The sequence below is a fragment of the Danio rerio genome, chromosome 7 (genome assembly GCF_052040795.2).
Source record: "Danio rerio strain M-AB ecotype USA chromosome 7, GRCz13ab, whole genome shotgun sequence".
In the NCBI taxonomy this organism is placed as follows: Eukaryota; Metazoa; Chordata; class Actinopteri; order Cypriniformes; family Danionidae; genus Danio; species Danio rerio.
The window spans coordinates 46400688-46423391 of NC_141027.1; the positions used below are offsets into that span (position 1 = coordinate 46400688).

Genomic DNA, 22704 nt, shown 5'->3' on the forward strand with positions numbered 1-22704 from the left:
AAATAACTACTTCTGAAACACTTGGTAATCTTTTAACCAACAGTCAGATGCCAGTTCTCTCCAGATCTACGCCAAAATATAATTTAGTATCTGGCAGTGATTTATGAATTTGGCTCTTCTTGGCTGAGCTCCACTCAGGCCTGACAGATCCACACCGATACAACAGTGACATTTTCCTCAGTGATTCATGCACTTACCTGTTCCTTGTGTAGTCCCAATTGTAAGATGTTGTATTATCCCAATATGCTTTATTATCTCAATAGTATCAGCAGCAGGTTCGAGATTTAAACTGTCACCAATCGATCTGGTAAATAAAGTATTGTTTTGCTTCCCACAGAATATCAAAATCAGTCAACTGCATGGTACTACTGGCAACATCATTTTAAAAGGGCAGCGAGGAACCAAATTACTGCATAAGTATAATAGACGTGGCCTTTAAAGGGATAGTTCACCTGAAAAGATTATTATGTCATAATTTCCTCATTTTCCACTTGTTGCAAACTTGTTTGAGTTTCTTTCTTCTGTTGAACACAAAGGAGGATATACTGAAGAATGTTTAAAGAATCCTTCAGCCACTGACTTTCATAGTATTTTTTGTTCTTAATGGATTTTAATGGCTGCTTGTTTCCAGCATTCTTCAGCTTATGTTATGTGGTCAACATAAATCATAAAAGTGTATAACCACTCAAGTTAATATTTATTTTTGGGTAAGCTATCTCTTTATGTTGGTTCAGATGTAGAGTCAAGGTTGTTTTTCAAACATTTACATAACGGTGGTACAACCAAGCGTTTGCATAATTCAATTAAAGATTATTTGTGTAGCGCTTTTCACAAAATTTATCATTGCAAAACAGCTTGGTCACACTTTTTGATGATCTGTTTGTTGAATTTAAGTTATATTGCATCTACATGCCGACTAATTATCATTAGATTATAAGTAGAATGTTAGGTTGGGGTTAGGGTTAGTGTAAGTGTTGAGTATTTGGTGGACAGTACAGTGTTTAAGCATATACTACACAAACACTAAAAAATCCTGGGTTCCACACAATTCCTTCATGTTGTCCCAACAAAAATTGATTAAATTAACTTAATCTTTTTTAATTGTTTTTACAAATTTAAGTGAATTGAACATAAAACAATTAAGCTGCCACCCCCCCCCCAAAAAAAAAATCTCAAGAATTCTGTTGATTCAGATAATTATAACTACGTAGATTATACAAGCGTCAAATAGAAATTTTGAGAGTAGCTAACCTGTAGTTATACAATATATACACTGTTAAGCCCAACTGTCAACTTTATTAATTGGAATGAGTGTCGTTAACTCAAAATATACTGAAAGTTAATTCTACTCATTTGAAAAGAGTTTTGAACTCAGTGTTGAAGGTAATGAGTTAACTCATTACTTCAACTTAAATGCAGTAAGTTCACAGTACTCATATAGATTAGTCTTTTTAACTTTGCAATCGGTTTCCTCAAATGGTTTGAGTTGCCTTAACTTATTGGGTTTTACAGTACTCAGTTGGTTTGAGTTCTTTACGTTTATTAAGTTTTACTTTGCTAAAATTGCATTGTTTACTCAACTGGACTAATTTCACAGTACTCATTAGGATTAATTTTTTAATTTAAATGGTTTGTTGCAATCGGTTAGCTCAAATAGTTTGAGTTACCTTAACTTTTTGGGTTTTACAGTGTAGTGAATATACAGTATGTGTATATAATACATTTTCAATTAATAGATGTGATTAACTAAATAATTAAGAACAATTAGTGCATTGACTATTGCTTAAGCATAAACATCACCGTGTGATTCTGACCTTTTTAGTGTCTAAACATTATTTATGTATGACCAATTTTATTTTTTATTATGTCTTAATCATTAGTTTAATTAGCTATTGTCAGGTTATTTATAAACTAACATTAATTATGAATGAACAACACTTCGTCACCTTGGATTTATAAGGTTCTATCTGCGTTCTGAATGATTTTGAGAAATCAAGCTTTAAAGTTGTTGCATTCCATGGTAAACAATATGTGTTTGCTTTTGTTTTTTTTTTTTTTTTTTTGTTTTTTTTTTATAAAAAGTCTTAAAATGTAAACAACATATGAAAAAAAAAACCTCCCATAATATAAATAAGTTGTCATTTAATAAGAATATGTCAATAACTAAATTTTGACAGAAATGTCAGATAGAACCTTATATATCTAAGGTGATGACTTGTTCAGCAATAATTCATTTAAGTTTGCAATTAATCAACTTTTCATGTTTATGGTATGGATCTGTCTAATTTACATGCACCATTTTACAACACTGTAATCGTATGTTTACCTAATAACTTTATGACCTACTGTATGTACAAATATTATTTTAGTCACAAACTAAAAAAAAAACATTAGAAAATCCATCCATCCATCTATTTTCTTTGCCTTAATCAACGCAATCTTACAGCATTTTATAATAATAATAATTCCTTACATTTATATAGCGCTTTTCTGGGCACTCAAAGCGCTTTACACACAGTGGGGGGATCTCCTCATCCACCACCTGTGTGCAGCATCCACCTGGATGACGCGACGGCAGCCATTTTGCGCCAGACCGCACACCACACACCAGCTGATTGGTGGAGAGGAGACAGTGATGAAGCCAATTGGAATATGGGGATGGTTAGGAGGCCATGATGGACAGAGGCCAGTGGGCAGATTTGGCCAGGATGCCGGGGTTAAACCCCTACTCTTTTCGAAGGACATCCTGGGATTTTTAACGACCACAGAGAGTCGGGACCTCGGTTTAACGTCTCATCCGAAAGACGGCGCTCACTGAGCAGTATAGCGTCCCCGTCACTATATTGGGTCATTAGGACCCACTTAGACCGCAGGTTGAGCGCCCCTTCTGTGTTTTGACAGCATTTCTGTATTAAAACGGCCATCTCGTTTATGACTTATATAGTTTCAACTTGTATATTTTACCTAGCAAAATACTACATAGAGAAACATTCTATAATCAATCTGATATTCTATATTCTTATACTATTATATCTCATTTTTCTGTACACAGTATTTAGTCAGATAGATCTTTTAAAATTATGCAAATTAAACATAATGCCAAAGTAACTTTAACTTTTGTCTTTCAATGCTCCTGTAAACCACCACACACAGCCACAAACAAACGATCCAGATGCTACACACAATGCTGCATGGCTGTTTTAAAGATAAACAGGATGAAGAATGTGAATGTGGGAGGACAAGCCGTCAAAAGACGGAAGAGAGTCTCAGTATAAAGGAGGTTGGCAAGGATAAGGAAAGATTTGATTGCAGTGGTAGTAAAACACTCAAGTATCCTGGATAATTCTGGTTCTGCTATGTAGCCTGTGTTACAAAATACCCAATACACACATCAATATAGCCAGCCTTATAATCCTTTAAAGGCATCGCAGCCATCTGTCAATATCAATATCCACATTACAGCCAATATCAATCTCTCGTCTCTACAAGTTGAAAGAATGTGCAGATAGTGCTTAGCATTGCAGAGATAAACTTACAGTCAAGCATTTCATAGTTCAGTTGCGAGCAAAGACATTTAAAAAGCAAGCAAAACATTAAAAAAAAGATTGAGCATTGCTCATATCTGAATAAAACCACTCGTCACCACAGATCCAGCGAGAGAAAGAAAGCTTCGGTTATTAGCCCACATGAAAAGTGGATTACCTTCGTGGTGGCTTTTCTAAGGCCTTAGTCAGAACAGAAATATTGAAATGAGTCATCAGGAGCAAAGAAGGGAATGTGTGTGGGATTTGTTGAGAGTTGACACTTGGGTGTCATGTTATTTCACGAGAGGGAGGGATGCGTCCTTGGTGGAAATTTAAATTCAGGTGCTCCTTTATGGATGTGCCGCCCCTCCCCTGGGCTGAGTGAAAGCCGCATTCTGTATTCTTTCAGCAGAGAAGGCAATCGCTCGTCTCAACCAGTTTTGCCTTTAAACCCATGTGAAGGTTAAGGCCAATCCGCAACGGACTGATTGTAGTTACATTATGCCCAACTGTTGATTACGACTCATGAGGATATTATAGACAATGAGGGCATGGTGAAAAGCATTATGACTTGAGAGGCTATAGGAAAAGGTATAATAATCACACACATCTAAGCAGGATGGGTGTCCTCTGCAGTTGCACTTACACCGAGCCAAGGCCCTGCGAATGCAAAACCTATAATTGCAGTGTCAGTCACAAAGGGAACATCCTGAATAGCAGGAAGAGATTCATATACAGAAGCACAGAATCGGTATAGGTCCAATCTATCCTAAAACCTTACAAGAGATAGCGTGTCCGCAGTTAGGAGCCACAGTGCCCTCTGCTGGCCTTTTTATCCTTCTCAGTCTCTCGAGAAAATGCAGGAAATATCACAGCTTAGAGATCTCCTGCAGATCTGTGTTTGTCCATTCCCCAGTAAATAGCCACAGCAGAATTATAGAAAGACATTTTCAGCGATTCAAAGTTACCACTTAATTGCACAGTATGTACAGCTCACACAGTGGATTAAGGCAACGACTTCATCTTTCAGTCAGGAACACAAACAACACGTGATGTGATAAACAAACAACACTAGCTTTTTGTCAAACAAAGAGGGTTTGAGCAGATTGAGCAAAAAACATTATGTTCGGTGCTTGCTGCAAGCGTCTAATAATTCAGCTGTGGATATTAAGGGGGAATAGAGAAAAGTGTCAGAGAAAAGATATTAAAGCAGAAATTACAGAGCTATAGTTCTGCCGTGACTAGCATTTTGACTCTCTTCTTGAATTCAAAGCAATATTTCACTACACCGTCACACTTCCCAAAGCACAAACTCCAGTCCTACAACTCTTTACTTGGATCTTGGGAAACCCCACTTTGATTGAACCATTTTGAACCAGCGATCCCCATTTTGAACCAGCAATCTGTATTGCAGTGGTCCTCAACCACTTTGAAAAATGACCTTATTCTCTGGCTTACATCTCAGTCACTTGAGTGGCCAAATTTAACCTGCAAGCAGCTAAATGAGTAACAAAGAGACGTCTTCAAAAAGGTTCTTTGCTAAGGAGAAAAGGCCTAGTATAGGACCTGCGAACTGCCAAAGAATATATCCGCCACCCATTTGTCAACAATTCAGGTGAATCCAACATGGCTGTGCAAGAAGATCAACTGATGTAAATGATGGCCTTTTAGGGGACGTGAATTGTGTCTTTTCGCACAGGTTCGTTGATTCCATTAGAGGTGCGTGCCTTGCGTACAAGTGGCATGATGCTCACGCCTTCCAGACCAGTCACAGACCACAACCCCCACCCCCCAACACCCAACATATTACCCCCTACCCCCCGTCCATGGAAAAAATGGCAGGCGTGGACCGGTCCGTGGTGATGAAAAGGTTCCACTGCTTTATTGGGTTCTAATACCTCTATGGAGTTCTACAACTATGTGCTAGCAACACCACGGTCATAAGTTCACATCTCAACTCAAGTCAAATGGCATGCATTGACATTTAGCTATGTACTTTACAGTATATTTCATGTACATTATGTGCAAATGGATTTTGTTACCATGGAGAATTGTGGCTCTCACGTATGAGTTGGCAAAGTACCAATTATTTCACTAATCTCTTAAAGTCGAAAATATCAGTGGCTACATATGCAGACCGATCCAGGGGTTGCTGGCATGGATTCTGAAATGTTTTGGGAGCAAGCAAAAGCCATTGGGGTTTTGTACAGTATCCTGATTCTGCCACACACTACCCTTTTACGATACCTTCATTATTTCTCTTTGTAGGAGAAAAATAGCAGTTTTCTTCTCTCCATAGCTGACATATTGTGGCTCCAGGGCCTCTGAAATCCAGCATAACAAGTAACAGCTCATCAAGAGGAAGAAGCAAATGTACACAACAATGCTATGAAAATGATCAATATTTTAAATGAGATATTTATGTAACACCTTTAGAATGCTCTCGTGGATTACTTTTAATATTTAATCTCATGTAAAACAAGCAGAGAAAGGGGTCATTTGCATTACAGACCTTTCCATCAACCAAAGTAATTTGACAACTGATGTAGATTTAAGCTTAATGAAGCAATGTGAAGTACTTAATCAAAGGGAACATAGCTTTGTCATCCAAGCATTAATGGCAAATAAAGCATTTTATACTGGGAGTGTCAATGTGTGATGTTTCTGTGACGTTTTGCAGTGTTACATATAATCCCATCATATGATAGTATGTGATTTCATTGAGGAACTTTAGGATTCAGAATTTCTTGATGAACAGAGCTGCATTTTTCTGAAGTTTCACAATGCAGTAGAGACTCTTGCAGTCCCTTTTTCATCGCGGTTAAGAGAGCCAGTTTCTACAAATAAAGCATAACATCATTTTTAATGATTGTGTGACTTTTACATATGGCAGGTGACCTTTAAAGGCAGAACACATGGTTTTCACTGCAGTACAAATTATTCCTTGTTCATATGTCCTAAAAAACTCTTTCATGCAAATGCATTTTTTTCTCTCCCATTTTTTGGAACGTTTTTATTATTATTATTATTATTATTATTATTAATCAGCACAAGTCGAAGGTTAATGGAAACATATCTACTATAACCTGAATCTTCTTGTTTTTTTTTTTGTTTTTTTGCAAGCTTTGACCATGTTTCATCTTATAACAGAATAAGAACGAGAGCAGTCCTAGACCTCCAATCACATGACCATTCAAGCAACATATACTATCCATTGACCCAATTTCCAGAGGTTGTCTCAATAATGCACTGGTGTTATGACTCTGTCACCTCAACAGGGTATCAGCAGGTGTAGGAATGATTACGCCTGAGCTCTCCTGCTTAGTTTGAAAATGTATTCCTTTTGAATCTGCTCGTTTCCTTCCTACCTTTCAGCCTATAACCCTGTGAGGCTTTTAGCCTCGTAAACCAAAAACGGTCAAGGGAGATTCACCTACAACAGACACAGAGAAAAGAAGAGAGGAGCTTGTAGCCTTTATTATTTCCCTCTAAGCTTTCTGTCTGGTGTTGTGTAGTGAAGCACAACTTCAGAATGTTGAAATTCATATTTTCTCTGCCACCAAGTGCTGTTAACACAGAATATGTAGTTCAGAGTAGCTCAACTGTGATGTGCACAATAATAAGCTCTTATCTAGGGCTATGAGAATTTGAACTGCTATGTTAGAGCTTTTGAATACGGGACAAGTTGCCGTGTAATGGTACATTATGAACAATCTGATCCAAGACACGATCATTATGGATTTATAACGGGGGTATTTATTCAACTGATTAAGTTTCAAGCCATAGCTTGAGAAGATCAAAGCCATTTTGGCACTCCACAGGACACTTGCAAAGCTGTCATTGCAGCTTTCTGAGCCAAATTTAAACTCCTCCAGTTCAGAGTCCCTCCTCTTCCTAAATGCTTTAAGTTTACCCTTTTATCTTCAGAATCTATGCCTCCTCATTATGGCACAGAGATCTAGGTATCTGACTTTAGCTGAAATGAGAACAGCGACCTTGTGACATTTAGAAGAGCAAAGAATTTGATTCTGGATCATTTTGAGAAAAAAAAAAACACTAAAATAGTTTTTTATTATTGTTTTTGATTTGAGTTGAAGGAGTTGGTGCAGAAAACCAAAACGATCAAAGATGATGAGACTGAATCCTGCTGCTGTGGGCCTGAACATGCCTGCTCATGCCTGTTTTAAGGGTCTATCTTACAACTGAAGTAGAGTAAGATCAGCAACTGTTAGCATGAATTAGATCCTATAGTTAACGTCTAAACTTATAGTAGAGGCTGCTTTTTTATTGAAGTGCAATAGCAAGAAGTCAACTATAACTATCATTACAAGTCTTTATTGAAGGTAGTTAAACTTTTATTCAGCAAACCTGCATTAAACCCCTTGTGCTGGCGCTTTAGCACATTTCTAAGTTATGACCATAAAAGCTGTGCCCTCACTCGCATACTATACATTCTAAATAGTATTTGAAAATAGAACTAGTATTTCCCGAACCATAGTATGTTGAAAAGAGTATGCCAAAGTTTCCCGGATGGTTTACTATTGGAAGTGTAGAACCTTCTATATACTAACAGCTAATATTGCCCACAATACATTGCATGTTGGACGTGAATTTTGAACTTACGAACTAGAAATTACTTAAACTACAAACATGACGGACACACGAGACCAACCATGAAGTAGACAGGCTTTGGTAAAGGAGTTTAAATGATAATAATTTATATCTATCAAACTGGAAAATATTTAAATCAATTTTTGTGTTATATTTTATCTGCAACAACAATGTGAACTTATGTCAAGATAAGTTTGGACATTAACGTCTAAATGCGTAATTATCCAAAGACTTGAGGAGATTTCTCTGCATGAAAGACTCACGAATGGCAGATTATCCTGCTGCTGCTGCCAGTAAGATTAATTAAATATAAAAGAAATGTGGATGATGTGTAGAGATGATTGACAGGGGACATAACTAAGCAACATAATGATCTCTTAACGAGAAAGTAGTATGTCCTAAAGCTTGCATATTCTTCTGTTACACACTTAAAAGTATATACTTGTGTTTAACAAAAACAAAAATATACTTTTAGGTCATCACTAATTGATACTAGTATCAATAACGTATCACAGCCAGAAATAACATGATCAATGGACAACTGATATTTTGTCATGAGTATATACTCAGAGTATAAGACACAAATTGGGACACAAATTAAACAAGTTTTCTGTGTTTTCTGTTTTAGGAATCCCTATTATTACTAAAGATCGCAATGCAGATTTCTTTGTCTGAGCTCATTACCCTGCTAATTATTTTTCGCTTTCTGCATTCAGACACAATTTCTGAATTCTTTGACCGGCCATAAAGAAACTTTATGTAGAAAGACGTTTAACTTTCTTTGTGGGGAATAATTTGGAATTATGACCTATATGACCTCATGAGACCACCATGATGGGATGCAGCTTTATTCAGAAGGTGACGTGTGTTACTGTACAAGCAAGTTATTTTGTTTATTATTATTATTAGTATTAGTATTATTATTTATAGTTTATCAGTCAAGTTTGAAAAAGCTCTATAAATCTGTTATAACATGTATAAATAATAGGTTTTAAAATGTTATTTAGATTTAAAGTAATTGCTTTTTCTGTGTAGTAGTTTTATTAGAGCAGTAGTAAATATTATCTTTTCTTTTGATCAAAGTGTTTTGTCATTACTTTATTGTCTCAGAATCATTTAGAAATAATTATAATATGCTGTATTAATACCCAAGAAGCATTTTTTTTTATTATAACAGTGTTTCAAACTTTTTTCATTTTTTAATTTATTTGTAAAGAAAAATGTATATTAATTAATGGTAGAATAATAAATATAATAACAATATTTTATTCATATTTTGTTTATCAAAGAATGAAGACAATGAAGATAATGTATTGAATATAAATTGAGCAGAATACAGACAAAGGGCCCTATCATACACGCGGTGCAAGGCGGGACACAATAGTTGTTTACTAGTTTCAGCTTGGCGCAAGTGTTATTTTGATGTTCTGCGCCACGTTGTTTAAATAGAAAATGCATTTCCGCTCATGTGTGCCCATAGGCGTTCTGATCTAAAAAAGGAGGTGTGTTGAGGCGCATTGCTGGCTATAATAGATTGTTGAATAGACCAGAACAAAGCCGTTCTATTGTCCAGCACTTAGTTGAGCGCCTCACTTACACATTGCTTAATACCGACAGGATATACAGCAATACGCAAATATCTTTACATATGAAAAATAATTAAAATATTAAGGATATATATAGGATATAATAAAGATATGTATAGGATATAAATATAAAGAATTAAAATATTACAAAACATATTATTTTCTAGCCTACATAAATATAAAAAGCATACTTTAATGCCTTCTTCATCTCGAGAGGCTTTTTCAGTTTATTCATAACAATTTGCTTTTGTATAATGTTATTATTGTTAACAGTATTATTTATTATATGCATATTTATTATATGCTTAGATTTGCCCACCTGTGATGTTTATGAGGCATAGCATGTGTAATTGGAAATAACTCAGTTTTTTGAACACACTTCGTTATTATTGTTCATTTATTAGTTTGCTGGAAATTAGAACTGAATTTATAAATAGTTTCGAAACAAATCTTTGTGCTTAACAAACGAAATTAATTATTTATAGGCTAATGGATGTCTGTGTGTACAACACGTTTTCTTATCCACGAGAGTGAAAGCGAAAGTAAATAATGAGGAGGCTTATCTCTTTTTCCCGCTCTGCATATGCTCTGATTAACTGTTTTCTTGCTAGTCGAATGCTCAGCTTTTCCACTTACAAAGTCTGTCATGTAAACAGCAAATGCGCTATGGAGCAACGCAACTGACTCTTAAAGGGAATGGGAGATGAGATTCTGATTGGTTTATTCTCAAAACCCTTTTAGACCATGCGTTATGGTGCAAAGCAGATTTTTCCATCCTTAAATTGGCAAAAGTGGATACTGACACGCCCTTAATGCGGTTGCGCCTTGTGCTTTGCACTTTGTGCATGGATCGTCAAAATTGAGCCCAAAATCTTCTGTGATAACTGAGATTTGGCATCTTTAGATGGCTATGTTAAACAATGGAATGTAGTGGTTTCATCAGTGTGCCAGATCACTACACTCAACTTTCATTTTACCTCCATTTCAAGCTCCATTTTCCCCCCTCACTGCCATCTTCCATCAGGTGTACTCCTTGTAGAAGAGCTGTGTCACTTTTCTAGGTGAGTGTGCCATTTAGCATTCCAGATGGTGTGGGAGCTAGAAAGGAAACAAGACACTGTCAAGCTCTCTGCTGGGAGAGCAGGGCTGAACGAACAGTGAGCCTGAGACAGAAATGACAGACCGTATGTTTTGTTAAGAAGATTGCCAATTCCAGTCTTGAATGTGATTTTCAAAGGACCCAATTACTTATGACTGTAGAATCTACAACAGGTAACGATTCCATCATACATGCCTTTATCATTGAAGCATTTATATTGTATTGCATTTTTATTCTTTATGAGACTGTCGTGGAATTAGTTATTTCTTAGGTATTTAGGAAAATCCCTGCTGTGTTTGTGAGAATAATTAGAAAAATATGTTTGTTACAAACTGCCTGCGTTTAAAGGTTTACCACACTGTAAAAAGTTAGTTGGCTTTATTTGAAAAAGAGAGTAAACACGTTGTCTTATAATTATTAAGTAAATAAACGATGTGCAAAAGTTAAGTCAATAGGTTTACCAGTTTGTTTGTTAGTTTAGTTTTGTTTAGTTTTTTTTTTTTTTTTTTTAAGTAAAATCAACTTGTTGCTTTAAAGGCAACAGTGTTTTTCACTTTTTCAAAAATTAGAGCAACTAACCACTTTTTATAGTGCATAATTTGACCCAATTCAATTTCATGTCGGATGTGACATAACTGGCTAGTTTGAACAGCATGGGCTGGTATAAGATTGATGGTATGATAACCTTGGATAAAAATATCACGGTATCACGGTTTCACGGTATTGTGATTACTGCTCTAAAATATATTCTTTTTAAATGTCTAGGTAAAAACATAAACTTTTTTCCCCTTTGAAAACCATATAATTTAGTTTTTGAAAGATGTATAATATTTTGGAGCAGTAAACATGTTAGGCTAAATAATGAAAATGAATCACTGACTTCTGCTGTCTTCATTACTTTCTAAAACACAGATTTAAAAATGGCATCTTTAGATATATTTTCTAGTGGAGTTACTGTTGTTCTAAAAAAACTAATATAAAAAGTAAATGAAAATGTTACACATACCTTAGGAACGGTATTACAGAAAATTTTGGCGGTTTTAAAAACTTGACTTTTCCAAACCGCGGTATACCTTGAAAATGGTTATCGTCCCATGTCTGTCTTCAAGCAAACTTTAGACTCTTGCCCTCTTCCTACCCTTTTTTGTAAACAGAGCAAAGCTGCTAACAATAATTCCCTTTGTTTGTCTGTGTTTTTGCAACAGTGTGATCCTAGAATGCAACCTGCTCTGTGTTCAGATGTAGAAGGTCACCGGTGTCCTTACACAGAATGCCAGCTTCAGAAAAGACAACAGAGAAATGGCATAATTGTATTTATATAGAGATTGTGTGTGCAGCATGGTGGCACAGTGGGCAGCACAATCGCCTCACAACAAGAAGGTTACAGGTTCAAGCAATGGCTAGGTCAGTTGCCGTTTCTGTGTGGAGTTTGCATGTTCCCCCTGTTTTTGCATGGGTTTCCTCTGGGTGCTCCGGTTTCTCCCACAAGTCCAAAAGCATGTGCTATAGGTGAATTGGGTAAGCGAAGTTGTCTGTAGTGTATGTGTGTGAATGAGTGTATGGGTGTTTCCCAGGGATGGGTTGCAGCTGGAAGGGCATCCGCTGCATAAAACATATGCTGGATAAATTGGCGGTTCATTCTGCTGTGGTGACCTCTGATTAATAAAGGGACTAAGCCAAAAAGAAAATAAATGAATGAGAATGTGTGCGCAGAACATTTTCACTGAACTGCTTTTCAAACCTTGTGCAAAACAAAGCTGGATGAAGTTTTTAAAGGATGAAGCTGTACGTAAAATTGACTGAAAGATGCATGTCATTTTTATATATATCTGTTGATGTTTATTGGTTAATGGTAATAGAATCATCAGCTTCAATTCACTTGTATACAGAGCTGTGTTAGTCAGTGTGGTGTTGTGGTTTTCACAGAATCTATAGCACAGAATGTACAGCTGAGCATTTAAATCAAGCATTTCCAAATCAAGTCATTTTTTACATGTATAGATGTATAGTTGAACACATCGTTCACTGATAATGGTCAGCTCCAATGTCAAGCAACGATCAATTATGGCCTGTTATAGGTCTCCAAGGGGGTTCGGCGCAATCTCAAATTTTGTCATTGTGGAAATGTGCAGTATGTGTGGAGCACTGGTTTTGCAAGCTAAAAATGGGTCACTATTATTCAGTTGTGATCCAGGATCAGAGAAAGATGGTGAGCAGCAGTAAAAACGGGTTTTTATTTACACTAATATTTTGCGGTAGAACCAAAGTAATTTATAGACTTTTTGGTAACACTTTACAAATGAGTTTGTATTAGTTAATATTAGTTAATGCATTACTTAACAAGAATTAACGATGAACAACACATCTGTTAAGCATTACTTATTTTTTGTTAACATTAACTAAACATAGAAATGCGCAGATTTCTGCAGATTTTTATCCCATCATTGAGTCTATGTATTTACTTGTCTAAATGGGTGTAGACTTATATTTATTCAGTTTCAATAATTTCAATATTATTGTGATAAAATAATAATATTTACATGTTCATAGGATTTATTTACAATACAGTTTGTAAAGTAACATTTTCTATCTTTTAGTAGTTATATTGTCATGGTACGTTGAAAAAACGGATACAAAAAGGTAGTATCCAAGTGCATATATTGAAGAAATAATCGTACAGATAACAGAAAAACAACAGGACATCCACAAATCAAAGTACCAAAAGAACAATAATAAACAAAACTAGAAACTAAGGCAAAGTATGGGAACACACCACATGAACAACATAACATGCAAAAACAAACAACTCAGTAACAACAAACGAATGCAGGGTGTATAAATAGTCCAAACAATCATTAGTGACAGGAGTCCTCAAATCGCTAGTGAGCATGACATGATATGAGAGACTTGCTTTGTTTACCAAAAACGTTCAATTAATTGTTTTTGCATTGTAAACATTAAATAAAAGTTAAAGATGTATTTTTATTTTATTTCATATATGAAATGTTTTTGTTAGATACTTCTAAAATCATTCTGCATAAATCCACACATATATATATATATATATATATATATATATATATATATATATATATATATATATATATATATATATATATATATATATATATATATTTATTTTTTTTATTTTTTTTTTTTTTTACAAAATTCTCAGCAGAAATAGCAAGAGATATCTGCAGATCCTGTCTGGCCCTAACAATAACTAATAGTGAACATTAACTTCAGCATTACTATTCATAATCTTTGTTAAAGTTAACTTACTTATATTCTAATGTATCTCTTTCCAACCTAATTAGTTAATGTTTGTTTACCCTCATGTATTTATAAATGGACAGATGAAATTACCTAAAAATTAACAGCACATTTTTTCAGCAGTTTGTAAATACCTAATAACTAATGCAACCTTATTGTAAATTGTTAAAGACTTTGTTAAGACAATCATCTTGTGCATAATAGGCATCCAATGTCACCTTTAAGCAACAAAAGTATGGCCAAGCAGAATTAAGCTGTGAATACAGCATCTAAAGCTTAAACAATATTTCATTTCATTAATTCCCAGCATGTTTGATTGAAAATACAATTCCACATGGCTGGAGGTCTGCAGTGATGGATCTTTCTTTAGAAAATGCTTCAAGAAATACCATTGTCATTTCAACACATACATTTTTGATCTTGCTAACGGGAAACTAGAAAAACAACCACAAACAAGTCACATGTCCATTCCAGCACTTTAATTGTGATAAAGCTAATGCATTTATGAGACTCCAGACACCATCCGTCAGTTAACTGAATGCAGGGCTTTGCTTCCTTTGTCTCAGGGCATTTTTCTTCCTACATATGTAGCGGCTGAAAGATAAATAGAAGAAGCGTCGGGGGAGTAAAGTAATTTTCCTGGAAATTACAGAAGTGGAATGAATCTCCTGCGCCCACCGTATTCAACATTTCAGCAGCCATCAACATGATGCTCATCTCATACCTTTCAAAGCTGGTTAGAAAAGAAATAAAAAAATGAAATAAGTGAAATGACCACATGAGTTGAAGCAACACTACTTGACGCTCCCCCCACAAACACAGAAACACACACTGCTCTCCTGAGCATTACAAACCTATCTATGGGATGACAACCTCACTGTCACAACAAGCCCCTCTCCTCTCAGCTTTAGTTAAGGAATGTCTGCCATGATAACCAATGCCTTCAGTCCATATATGCTGTAAAACCACTCAAGCTCTGGCTCAATTCCCAACACAATAAGACCTGTGTGTCCTTTCTGCTCCCCTTGGTTGAACTTCACAGGGCTGAATTTTTAAGTTTCTTTGCAGGGCATCTGCAGGTTATTCTGCTAGATTGTAACATGGCGGAGGGTGGCGTATACCCGCCCCTTCTCTCCCAAATGGTGTACATATCAAACAGAAAGCTGATTAAAAGAACACATTGCCTCTGTTTTCTACCAGTAGGCTACAGCGGGTGAACGTAAAAAGTGCTGTTGTTCAAAGGCATATTGTCAAAGATCAACAAATGACTGCGGGAGAACTTTGCAGAGCCCTGGTTGTTATTTATCATCATCCAAGAACTATTTGTTTTGTTGCCACTTATGGGCAAGTTTCAAACTAACTACATCATGCTTTATTTAGAGTTCGCTCTCTCACTCCCACTGACTTTTTCTTGTCAGTGTTGCGTTAGCACCAATCATTCCTCACACTGCTTCTGCCCACTAGGATTGAATTGAACCCAAAAGTTTTACTTCAGTATTATAAAGCACTAAAACTGTAGTACTAATAACCAAACAGAAAAAATAAAAATAAATAAATAAATATATATATATATATATATATATATTTTTTTTTTTTTTTTTTTTTTTCTTGACGGCTTAGTCCCTTTATTAATCCGGGGTCACCACAGCAGAATGAACTTATATTAGTGGTTGTAAGTCAATCCAATGAATGAACTGATTGATCCATCTGTCCATCCATCTGTGCATTCCTTCATTTATTTGTTTGTTTATTTGTTCAATCATTTAAAGGAAGTGTCTTATCTCTCTCACCTCTCTACAAAAAGTAATACAGTGTAATATTATTATTATAACCTAAAAGTAGTTATTTAATTCAGCATGTTATGTACTGATTTTGATGACAAAGCTAAAGTTTTAGCAGCCATTAATGCATTTTCAGTGTCACAGGACCATTTAAAATGTCTTTACAGCCCATAATGCCTATAATGCTCTGGGAAGCATGATTGCCTCACAGCAAGCAGGTTGCTGGTCCGAGCCTTGGCTAGGTCAGTTGGTATTTATATGTTGAGTTTGCATGTTCTCACCGTGTTTGCATGGGTTTCCTCCGGGTACTCCAGTTTCCCCCAGTCCAAAAACACACGGAGTAGGTGAATTGGGGAATCTAAATTGTCCTTAGTTTATGTGTGTAAATGAGTGTGTATGGATGTTCCCCAGTGATAGGTTGCAGTTGGAAGGGCATCCACTGCTTAAAACCGATGTGGCGACCCCAGATAATAAAGAGACAAAGCCGAAAAGAAAATAAAGGAATGAATGAATGGATAAATAAATTGCAAATAGGGATTAAGTCAAAGGAAGGTTGTGTAACTATTAGTTTTATCCATGATCTTACTTTTTATTTCTCAGATTTCACTCCCCGGAGCATCTGACATCATGTACCTCATTCAGGACATGCATTAGGGCTTCCCCTATCACAATACCTAAAACACAGATTTCGATAAAACTTGTCAATGTCAGGTAAGCATTTTCTCTCATCAATGGCAGGGAAAGAGTTAAGCAAAATCATTTGATTTGACACATATTATAATACCAGCCATACATGTAAAGCAAAAATAATGTCCTTCAATTCGGTCATGCCCAGTGACCGTCATTCTTGAACCAATCTCCATCATTGTAAGCTGCTCCTTTTGTTAGATGTTTGCTCCCGCTTTCTTTTGCAGTCTGAAGCTTGTCAAACACACAAAATGCCCAATTCGCACCACGTTATTTACTCAATTTGCACCACAGGACATCTAGTCACATCTTTGCATTGACTTAACATGTAAATCATTGCGCTTCATCTGTGTCTGCTTACAGCACATGTTGCAAAACAATACCACCCCACTTCCATGTAATACAATGATTGTGAGGGCCTAGGTGAGATTCTTCAACAGACACTCAAATGCATCACATGCGCTGTGTATGCAACGTCAATAAGTCATGTAAAACAGTTAACTGCAAGCTAAAATTAATCTAATTAGATCATTTGGAATTAAGATGTTTTATGGGATTATTAACATTCTTTGTGCTTATTTTGTGTTTAAATTAAGAATTTTGAAGGACAGCAAAAAAAAGCGACTTTTTGTTGATTTTGCTTTGGATTCAGCGATTGCTAAATCGCAAAAAACTAGGGGTCTAAATGTATCGTATATTTTGAAGCCTTGAATTTTTTTCATTTTCGATGTTCTTTTTGTATGCAAACATCTGAATCATAAATAATAAACTACATAAATAAACATAAATAACAATAAAAATAGAGTAACATTCTCTTTAGTGTCAAATACAGATTTGATCTAAAACCCACAAAGTTCACATAAAAAGAGACAGCCATGTATGTGAATGCAAATAACCGAGAATGGAATCACATGTATGATCTGTACTTTAAAAGAGCAGTATCCTATACAGTACTTTATATGCTGTTCAATATGAGTCAGACCAACAAAGAAAAACATAAAAATTACTCGCTGCTAAAAAAAATAAAGAGATTTATTCTTATCAAAACAAGAAAAAAAAACTATTGTGCTGTCTGATACATTTTGTGAACAATGTTGCTTTTGTATTATTAATATTTGATTCTGTAAAGTGCATGTGTTGATGAACTAACTGTAATTTGTGCAATTACATGAATATCATACTGTTTTTAGCTATTGTTTTTTTTACAGTATACTAAGCAAAGCTACTGCCAAAAATGATTTAACTTACAAATCTGATTTTAAACATATTGATCCCATTGCTTAGTTCAGATTCAGTGCTTTTTATCCCCCTACTTAATGATTCTCACTCACAGATGCACATCAACATGTTTCAAGAATCTGTGAGTCCAAAAGTTATTCCTAAATAAACAACACAGCTAGATGTCTTTAAAATGCAGAAAAAGTCAAATAAAAAATTAGAATTTTGTTTATTGATTTCTGAATTATTGACTGTGATCCCTCAAGTGTCCATGATGTTTGATTTGAGGCAGATATGGAAGAGAGGTGTAGCATTGATTTCTGAACATTTCTTGTTTACCCTCAGAGTAACTTTGCTTCCAAATATGTGAAAGGGTTAAATATTAAATGAACAATACTAAATATAGAAGATGACTGGGTTTTTATGTACAAATGTACACACAAACAGGCAAATAATCAAACTAACAAATAAATAAAAGCTTCAGTGAGTTTAGTAAGGTGCAACAGATACAGATAGACAGTAGTACGGTACACCAAACAGTTTCAGGACTTTGGGCATGACCTTCCAATTATAATACAGATTCATCACGGAGGCTGCACGGAGGGGTCAGTTCTCATAGTCTTCTTCAGCAATTAGTCATCTAAGATTTATTAGCAAATCCATAGAGGACATCCCCTACAATAATCACTCTAGAGTAATTACAACTTCCAAGGTCATCCAGAAGAAATAGAAAAAACTAAACAATCAAATGACTGGCACTTGAAAGAGCAGGGAAAAAATGAAGAGGTCCATCACTGAATAATATTAATTTCCTATCACAGCTACACTAAAACACTGCAAGGGAGCTTTTTCCATTTTGTAAAACTGTCAGCTTGATTATAATTTTACATCTACACTGCTGAATCATTTTCATATAGTCACCAGCATTGAGTACAGTGGGTTTGTTACAAGAAAAGTGTTTTTAAATTGCAGTGAAATTGGATGGAATGGTGAGCACAACATCCAAACCAAGTAGCACAATTTATAAATAAAACCTGAACAAAGGTCTTTACAAAATAGATCTTTAATTTAGTCTTATGCATGTGAAACATACAAATAGCATTACAAACAAAAAAGAGATAAGACATAAACACAAAATCAGAAACAGAAATCACGACTTTCTTTTTGTGGGTGTGTGTGTGTTTGTGTGTGTGTGTGTGTGTGTGTGTGTGTGTGTGTGTGTGTGTGTGTGTGTGTGTGTGTGTGTGTAGTTGCAAATTCTCACAACTAGACAATAATCGATTACGAACCCAATCATAGACAAAATAAATGGGAAGATATTCAAAACTGAAACCTATTACAGGGAATTCAAAACAAGAAAAAAATCATATCTAAAAAACAAGCAAGATCCTGTATTCATTTTACCCTTCACTCTTATTCATTTAAAAAAGGGTTATTGATTTCAACTAAACATATATAAAAAAAATCTGTCTTTCAGTAATCTCCACCGCTATGAGACAGAACACTTTAACTGAATAAAAAAATTAAAACAGTATTTTTTTAACGACACTTAATCTATATTTCTAATGTGCAATGTGTTTTTAACATCATTATTGAAGTAATATGGCTTTGCCATGTTTTACAAACATGTAATTTCCTAGGGTTGCCAGAATGTGTGCAAAATATTCATTATTAATAATTCAGCTCAAACAAAACATCAATTCCATAGCAACTGTGTGTAAATAGAGCACACAATAATTTACACATCTAATCATTATTCTCTTAGTGACTGACAAGTACACTACCGGTCAAACGTTTGGGGTCAGTAGGATTTGTAAATGTTTTTTAAATAAGCTTCTTCTGCTCACCAAAGCTGCATTTATTTAATCAAAAATACAGTACAAATTGGAAAACTGTGAAATGTTATTGCACAATAAAATAACTGTTCAAAGGTAGTTTAGCAATTTATTTAATATTTTATTCCAGTGATTTTAAAGATGAATTTTCAGTTATTTAATATAGACTATTTGTATTATTAGTATTAGTAGTAGTACTAGCATTTATTATTATTATTATTATTATTATTATTATTATTATTAATGGTAATAATAATAAAAACAATAATGACTGGAGTTATAATTTTATTTTGAACTGCATCCTATAACAAATGAGTTATTTTGAATTTTAATAAATATTTTACAATTGAACTTTTTTTATTTATTTCTGCCTTAATGAGCAAAAAAATATATATGCTTAGCTGTTTGACACTTTTTCGGTCTGCATGAATTACCAAACTAGGTTTTACTCATCAAGAAGCTCATCCAAATGCAACTTGTTCAGCTCAGAAACACAATAAGCATTTTTAGGTTCTCCTTTAATCTCATCTACTCATTTCAAAACCTTATCAGTTTGCATAAGACTGAGGCAGATAAGAGAGGGGAAAAAATGAATATCTCCAGCACAATGTCAGATGTAGGATGTTATGAAGTCAGGCCCTCGTTGTTGCTGTGCTGATGGAGGAGATGATTAAAGAGGAGCGAGCGCTGCAGAGGCGTTCCCAGACTATTAATAAGTCTCAGATATGACTACCGCAAGTCAAAGAGAACATCATTATTGCTCGAATTCTCCTTAGCATGTAGTTTAAGAAGAAAGTATATTGATTCAAAAGGCCAATTTTGTTAAGCATCGATAGTGAACGCTGGAACCCACTGTATGTACAATCAATTAAAGGCCGAATGGATTATTACAGGAGTACCGTAATCCTTCAGGTGACCTTTTTGAATGACTTACATAAGGTGAATATTCTTTAACTGATTAGTCTAGGCAGCATGCTCAATCCATTAGCATTGAGTTTTGGTAATCTTAGAGTGCAGCATGTCATTCTGGAGCACAAATCCATACTCGTCATCACTAAACACCTGGCTAAATTGTGGCCGATTATTGGAAAATCAATAGAGCTGTACTGAGGCTCAATGGGCAAGCTGTCAATCACAAGGCCACATTTAGCGACAGAACAATTCACAACCACACACCACAGATGGATATTACTTCTAAATAAATACCATTTTTATATTGGCTGGGCTATTTAAGACGCTGTGGCTCATGGAATAGGTGAACGACTAAAAGGGAAAAAAACAATAGGCTCTGAAAAATTGCACTTGTGGATCTGCTGCAGGATGACGGGATTTTTTATAGTATAAGTTCCACCCACACCTCTACCTGTAAATGATTTTCCTCTCCTTAGCAGGTACGTTTTTCTAAGCATCTCCCTGTGCTGAAAAATCAATACAACTGCACTGAAGCTCAATAGACCTGCTGCCAATCACAAGCACATATTTACAGAACAGAACAATCCCACAGGCCCACACAAATGATAGACTTCACTTCCACTCTGATAGACATTCGTTTAGAAGCATCAGCTGCACAGATCTGCATCTGCCCAATGTTTTTCAGAAGTAAGGGTTTTAAATACCACTTGCTTACAGTGTTTACATATACAGTAGAACATATATACAGTAGAAGTCAGAATTATTAGTCCTACTGAATTATAAGCCCCACATTTCTAAACATAATAGTTTTAATAACTCATCTCTAATAACATATTTAAATATTAATATATTTAAAATATTTTATCTTTGTCTTGATAACAGTAAATAATATTTGACTAGATATTTTTCAAGACACTTCTATACAACTTAAAATGTAAAGGCTTAACTAGGTTAATTAGATTAACTAGGCAGGTTAGGGTAATTAGGCAAGTCATTGTATAATGATGGTTTGTTCTATAGACTATCGAAAAAAAATGCTGAAAGGGGCTAATAATTTTGACCTTAAAATGGTTCATAAAAAATTTAAAACTGCTTTTATTCTAGCTGAAATAAAAACAAATAAGACTTACTCCAGAAGAAAAAATATTTTCAGACATACTGTAAAAATGCCCTTGCTCTGTAATACATTATTTGGGAAATATTTTAAAAAAATCAAAGGGGGGCTAATAATTCTGACTTCAACTATATATATATATATATATATATATATATATATATATATATATATATATATATATATATATATATATATATATATATATATTAGGAGAATAAAGTCATTAGGAAATTTCAAATGAGAGGGGGAAAAATAGGGTAATGGACTCGGAGATCAGTTTGTTCCTTTCAGATCAGCAAGGGGACTTGGCTGAGAAAAATAAATGTAAGTAGTTCCTGAGAAACTGCAATGCTAAAAAGGATTCAAGAACTTTGAACATGACATCAAATTTTGTTTATTTGATTTGGGGCAACAGAAGTGAGCCAAAAACTCCATTAAGCCAAATGAAAAATAAACCCTTGAGCTTTTTCCATGACCCCATCACAAAACAGAAATGCGACTGTCATTATGTAATGCATTTTTTTTCAACTGGGAAATGAAATGGAAGTTCAGCCAAAGCTTCTTCCAATGATGATAACAAGTCATTTTCTACAAGCCACATAATCTCAGAAATTGTAGAAAATGACCAACCTATCTAAATTGACTCCATGACAACAGTATAATAACTCATTCGTGCCTACTGCTCTTTAATATCTATATTAAAGTCTAAATTACACAGAATGTGGAAAATTTGCAGTACAGAGCATGTTTTGTTGGTGTATCTGTCAGATTCATACACAGCAAATTTGCCAGTGTACATTTTACACCACAGGTGTTGAATTTAACACTTTTCTGGTGTCTATATGAGTCCCACCAGCCAAGTGTCCAGATTACACTTTGAAAAGTGTTGAATATGTACACCTCTGCAGTGTAAAATATTTTACACTTAGAGTGTAAAAATGCACACCACATTAAACATTTTTAACACCTGCAGGGCAAATTGTCCAGTGTAAATATAACTCCTCAGGTGTTAAATTACACTCTCTTCTGGTGTATATACGAGTCCCACCAGCCCAGTGTAT

General features: G+C 34.9%; 2 long non-coding RNA genes across 2 annotated transcripts in view; one reads left to right on the forward strand and one right to left on the reverse strand.

The window, feature by feature from the left end:
- Nucleotides 1-22704, forward strand: part of LOC147843159 (uncharacterized) — a 541229-nt gene that overhangs the window by 109730 nt on the left and 408795 nt on the right. The gene's annotated exons all lie outside the window — the stretch shown is intronic.
- LOC141375110 (uncharacterized) overlaps nucleotides 1-22704 on the reverse strand; it is a 161949-nt gene that overhangs the window by 2140 nt on the left and 137105 nt on the right. Inside the window, exon 3 of the long non-coding RNA XR_015496112.1 lies at nucleotides 10699-10819. This is a non-coding gene — a long non-coding RNA (uncharacterized LOC141375110). The remainder of the gene's footprint in view (nucleotides 1-10698; nucleotides 10820-22704) is intronic.